Genomic DNA, 6,000 nt, shown 5'->3' with positions numbered 1-6,000 from the left:
TTTTTTTTTTTTTTTTTTTTTTTTTTTTTGCTAACCGAGTATCCTGGCCCCACCGAGGTGGTCCAGACTAGAGACCGAAGTGAGCAAGGACGCTGCCAGGGCGTCACCATGTGGCTCACCGTGTAACGGTCTTCGGTCTCGGGTGCTGCAGCCCACATGTAAATTCCGCAGTGGCCAAGGCTCGAACCCAGAAGCGGGCACTCCAGCTGGAGCTCCTATACCACTAGACCAAAGCAACTTGGTTCTCATGCACTGAGTTTAACGTGCCTTACCTATAGATTCATGGGGAGTTATTGAAAACGTGCTTCGTGTACTAAATAACTTGCTTTTAAATCAGGTAAGTTAATTTCTCCATAAAGAGTTCTAGGTCTCTATTACTACTATTTCATACCTGAAAAGAAAATAAGATATCAAATATTTAGCTGAGTTCTGAGACAATAATATTTATAATTATAGGAAAATATAAACAGAGGTAAGTGAATGAAGCGAACACGATATATGTAATTAAAAATTGTCTATGTTCTTCTAATTTAATCAGAACTTATACAATGAAGCTAATTTGTTAACTTATTCAATCCTACTCCTCAGCTAAATATCAATATAAAATTTCATCCTATATTCAACTGAATTCAATGAGAAGAACCTTTGAAGGAAAAAAAACTGATTCTTTTTCAATCAAAGACCTGCAAATTTTTTTTCCTGATTATAACAAAATACCAAAGACATGCAAGAGGTTATATCGAAGTACTTGAAATTTTTCTCTTCAAAGAAGAAAACAAAATAAACCCTCAAAATCGAAACCAAAGGGAGTTCGAATTGATTCTTTACCGATTTAAGACATGCAAGATTTTTTCCAGATTATTAAAATAGGGCCGCGATGTTTCTTTCCCAGTGAAGGGTCTTGCTATTCCAAATTTTTGAAGTTGTCTCCAAATTCATGCCAAATAAAATAGATTAGAAGAACCTAATCTGAAAAATTAAAAAAAAGAAATCAATCATTGTGACTCGTATCCTTGATCTTAATAGATTAGCTTACCAGTGTTGAAATTCTTGCTTTGCCTCACGGTCGGAACAGTACTTAATATCAGAGTCGTTCTTCTGATTTGCAGAGCCCTTTTGATTCAGGTTGACAGAAATTCTTAATGCTGATTTCTCGAGTAGTAATCGTTGATTTATTTTCAGCAGTTTTTCGATTGTTAAATCTAACAACAAGATCTTTCGATTGTTTAGAAAGAGGCAAAGGATCGGAACCTACACAGAAATGTTAGAGAACGACGTCCGGACGAGGTAGTCCGAGTGGAAGGACGGACCTGTGGTGGCTACCACCATCCGGGTTCGATCTTTCTATGCGGAAATTACCCTGCTTCATCTGAACATCAAAGTGAGTATTGGGCCTTTGGGCTCAAGGAAAAACCTCCCGGATGAAGATGGTCTGTTGCCTGACTGGGCCCAGGGATTGACCCGCGAAGCGGGGAACCCTGGATTACAAAAAAAAAAAAAAATGTTAGAGAACGTTCTTTGTGATATTGAAAAGTCGGTATAGGAGGTTTTTTTTCTCTTTTGGTTTCCCAGAATAAATAATAAATGGGCTTTGTTTTATAATTCATATAGAATAAAATAAGATTCATATTGTAAAATTATTAATGATCTCATTCCCAATTGTTTAATTTAAATTAGGCTTAATTAATCAAATTAACAAACATGTTTACTTTATTTTGTATGTTGTTTATGGTTACTTTTAACCAATGCTTTTAATTATGAAATGCATTTGTTTAAAAAAAATTCAAACTGTAATTTTATTAAGCATATCTAAACTATTAAATCTGAATATTAATATTATAATATCATAAAACCAAGAAAATATACTTTTAACTTTTATATTTTACATTTTAATTTTACTTTACAATGTGGAATGATTTAAAACACAATAGAATAAAAACACAATGTCATAGTTACCGAAATGGACACTAAATACATCTATAACTATATAAAGTGGTCAAAAATTATGAATATATAACAAGAACATAAAAAATGATGTTTATGAGTTTTTAACGGTTTAATACATGAACAAACCCACGCGGATCAAAAACTAGTCTAATTTATTAAAACTGAAATACAAATAAGAAAGAACACTTAATCTTTAAAAACATTTACAGCAGTGTCATTGTCTTTTAGTATTAATTAAAATTATATGAAAATTATTATTCGCTACCAAAATTCTAGGATCTTATTAACCTTAAATAAAAATATATATGACCACTTAATTATTGCACCACACTACGGCCAAACTAGGCATGAGCATTCGGGGTCCCAATCGGGTTCCGGTTTAGTCCAATCGGGTTTCGGTTTTTCAGGTTTATCAAAATCAGCCTCATTCGGGTTATATAAAAATTCGGTTCGGGACCGGTTCGGGTTCTATCGGGTTCGGGTCATGGTCAGTAAATCTTCAAAGAACCGGTACAACCCGATGTACTTTCGGGTTCGGGTCCTAATCGGTTCTTAGGTTTAAATGTACCTGATTTATATCTACTTCGTAACCAAAAAATAAGTAAAATCGATTCTTCGGTTTTAAAATACTTGATTTGTACCTATTTTGTAACCAAAACATAAATAAAATCGGTTCAAAAAAAGAAAAGAACATCAAATGTGATCATTCAAAATCAAATGAAAGATAAACATAGTTATTGATCGAAAGAAAACCAAATAAATGAAAGCATAAAACGAAAACCAAGTTCTCATGAAATAAAAATCATTATTCAATGAAAACAAGACCAAAATCTAAAAACTTCAACCTTCAACCGCCACCTTCAACCATCAATCTTCATATAATAGATAATTATTTTAGATGTTCAATATATTTTGAATACATATTAGAAATTAAGATCATGTTTGGTACAAGTTATTTTTGGGAATTTTGAATGTTTTGGGTTCTATCGGATATCCATTTAGGTTCGGGTTTGGTTCGGATAATACCCATAACCCGAAATACCATAAAACAAGATCCATTCGGTATTTATACCGGGTTCAGATCGGTTCGGATTCATTTTTATCGGATCAGATTCGGTTCGGGTTTTTGGGTTCGGTTTATTTGCCCAGTCCTAGGCCAAACAAACAAAGATGAAATAGCTAACCTTTATTATGTTAAAAACTATGGTTTGCCGGCGCTACGCTCCGGTTTTTAAAATTATTTTAATAAGATAATTTAAATATATGGTTTGGTTGTTAATGTATATTTCATGTGCTTTCCTAAATTTTAACATAGACTATTCTCAAAACACATTTCTTGTAGTGTTATTAGTGGCTGGTCGGCGCTTCGCGCGGAAATATTATCTTTGTGTTTGTGTAAAGTGGTTATTTTTATGGGTTAAAATTTTGATTAATTTGTAGGTATAAAACAATATGTTGTAAGATGTTTTATAGCTATACATGATCGTTGTGGTTGGAGTATTATGGTGGCTAGGGTATTATGGTCCTTCATTTTAACTAATTTGCGTTTTACAGTTTTATAAATTAATAATGGTGGGACTACGATAATTTATTAAGTTATAGAGTTATTAATTTAAAGAAATTTTTTATTTTTATATTTATATTTTTTAAAAAAAATTGTTTAGAAGAAGGAAAAAATTCGGCAAGTTATTTTCTTATAAATTTTCATATAGATATTTCGGCAAATTATTTTCTCTTTTACATAACCAAAACACAACACCAATGATCAAACAAATATGAATTTTTGTCCTTAGTTGGATAACAATGGATACTAAATTATATTACTTATTTTGATATTTGGACGGAAATAGTTTTCTTGAGTAGCTTTTCTATAGTTTTATATATTTTATATCTTAAATATATAAAAAGAAGAGAAGAAATTATTGATTTAATAATATACTGTGGTATGAAAACTTAAAACATGTTTCTTAGACATCCATACAACCAAAACAATCTAATTTATAATATGGCGCTAGTGTTAGATCAATAAGTTAAAATTTCCACTAAAAACCAAAAAAAAAAAGAAGGAAATCGCAATCCAAAATTATTATAAAAAGAACAAAGGAAAAGAGCCTGAAACTGTGCCACTTCTTCATTTCTCCTATATAAACTACAGATTTGCGGTAGCGAAAGAGAAATTGGCGTTACCATTAAAGAACAATGCCAGGAACACCAGAACTAAATGTTCTCTTGCAGCAGTTTTCTCTTGTTTCCTCAGTTCCTTAAAGCAAATGAATAAATTTTGACTTGTATTGATTGAGAAACTGTGGTAAGGGTTTGTGTGATATCTTAAATTGTTGACTCTACTCTGCATTTTGTTTTTTTTTTTCTTTGTCTTTCAGTCTCCCGTTTCTGATGTGTCGATTAGTTCTTTTGTTGCTCTTCTGATACATAAGCCCATTCTTTCAAATAGTAAGTAAATGTAAGCATGTTCAACGTGTCGGTAGAAAACAATAGAAGATAATGGATACTCAACAACCCCGTTATATTTGTTTATATCGCTACAAAATCTCTATAATACACTATCGAGCATTATGAAAGGAACTCAGGAAAAAGAACACAAATAAAAAATCAGAAAAGATAAAATAAAATAATATGAAAAGAACTGGTACAATTAACTGACCAGTAAGAAGGCTCTCTATGGCGAGGATCGTAGCCTCCAAGAAAACAATTTGATTTCAATGGCGCTTGGATTTTTCAATCATTAGGAAATTCTTTGGTTTCTTAGAGCTTGTGGAGTGTTTCTTTATAAATAGCTCTTCCTCATATCCGAACCATAATCATCTTTCATCATATTGCCTGACCGCAAAAGCCACGTCGTTGTCTGAAGAAGAGACACCATCTCTACGTGTGGGTTTGTCACTGTCAAGATGAACGTCATCATCAACATCATTCCCTTCTTTCGCTGTTTCTTTATTGATCAAATATGATCTTCTTCTTTCAAATCCTCAAAATGTTCTACATCTTCTTTCATGCAAAACCGGAAAAGAACTCATTTGAGTAACATGAGGAAACACAACAACAAAAACAGAGGTGGCCAAGCCTTTAGAACCTCAGATATAAGAAAAAGGCGTCCACAACTTGCCTTTGGAATCTCAGAAATAAGGAAAAAGCATCCACAAGCTTACTGTGGTGGCTGCTTTAACGCAATCTAGTCAAATATATAAAAGTAAACTTTAATTAGAGAGAACACTCAAATGATCATTACAGTGATTTAACACCATCACTATTTATGTTTTAACATCATATTAATCAAGATCACTAAAATAAGTATACGCCAACACTTTAAAACCAATTTCAGGATCTACAAAATTCTAAGGGTAAACATTGATGAACTAAAAATAAAGTGACGTGATGGAAACATAGGAAAACAGAAGCTTTATAATTTAGCGGAAGAATTCATGCAGGGCAGCAGAAGTTTGGAGTACAGGTAAAAAAACTCACTGCCAATCTTCTTCTTGGAACGGAGGTGGTTGAATGTGTTCCTGCAATTGACGTTTACAAAACCTTGGAAGAGAGGTGAACAAAAACAATGAGAGAGTGAGGAAAACGATTGTAGAAGCTTATCACATAGACACATACCTTTTCATCAAGAAGCAGCATATCCACGACGATGATCTCAACCTCTTTTCACATCAAGCTCCTCTAAGAAACATAGAAGATGTGTTACAACTGTCTGTTTACATTGCCCGTTTTTCAAATCAATAGAGATCTGGGATGTCGCCATGTTGTATGATAGTATAAGTATTTATAGGAGATAGATTCTAGTGAGGAAGGAGGAGGTAGATGGTTATTTAATGAGACTTAGTAGGAGGAGTGGAATTTATAGGATGCTGGTCAAGTTTATCCGGAAACGGTACAGAAGAAAAAGTGTTGAAGTGAGGATGCTAGGCATCAGGGGAGACGATGAAGATGCGACAGCAGATAGGGTTTTTATGTGGGCCGCGAAATTGAGTCCAGTTAGGGCATCTCCAACCCCACTCTATTTTTCCCTCTAAAATAGAGTTTAGAGTA

The 6,000-nt window shown here is 33.2% G+C and overlaps 1 long non-coding RNA gene across 1 annotated transcript; it reads right to left on the bottom strand.

Moving 5' to 3' along the window:
- Positions 1-4,470: 4,470 nt before the first annotated feature.
- LOC106325741 lies at positions 4,471-5,878 on the bottom strand. Its single transcript, XR_001267043.1, has 3 exons — positions 5,569-5,878; positions 5,431-5,493; positions 4,471-5,137 (listed from the first exon to the last, which is right to left on the bottom strand). It is a non-coding gene; the product is annotated as an uncharacterized LOC106325741 (long non-coding RNA).
- Positions 5,879-6,000: the final 122 nt, after the last annotated feature.

Source organism: Brassica oleracea, chromosome C2 (genome assembly GCF_000695525.1).
Source record: "Brassica oleracea var. oleracea cultivar TO1000 chromosome C2, BOL, whole genome shotgun sequence".
In the NCBI taxonomy this organism is placed as follows: domain Eukaryota; kingdom Viridiplantae; phylum Streptophyta; class Magnoliopsida; order Brassicales; family Brassicaceae; genus Brassica; species Brassica oleracea.
The sequence above is the reverse complement of the archived record's forward strand: the minus strand, read 5'-3'. Positions and strand labels throughout refer to the sequence as shown.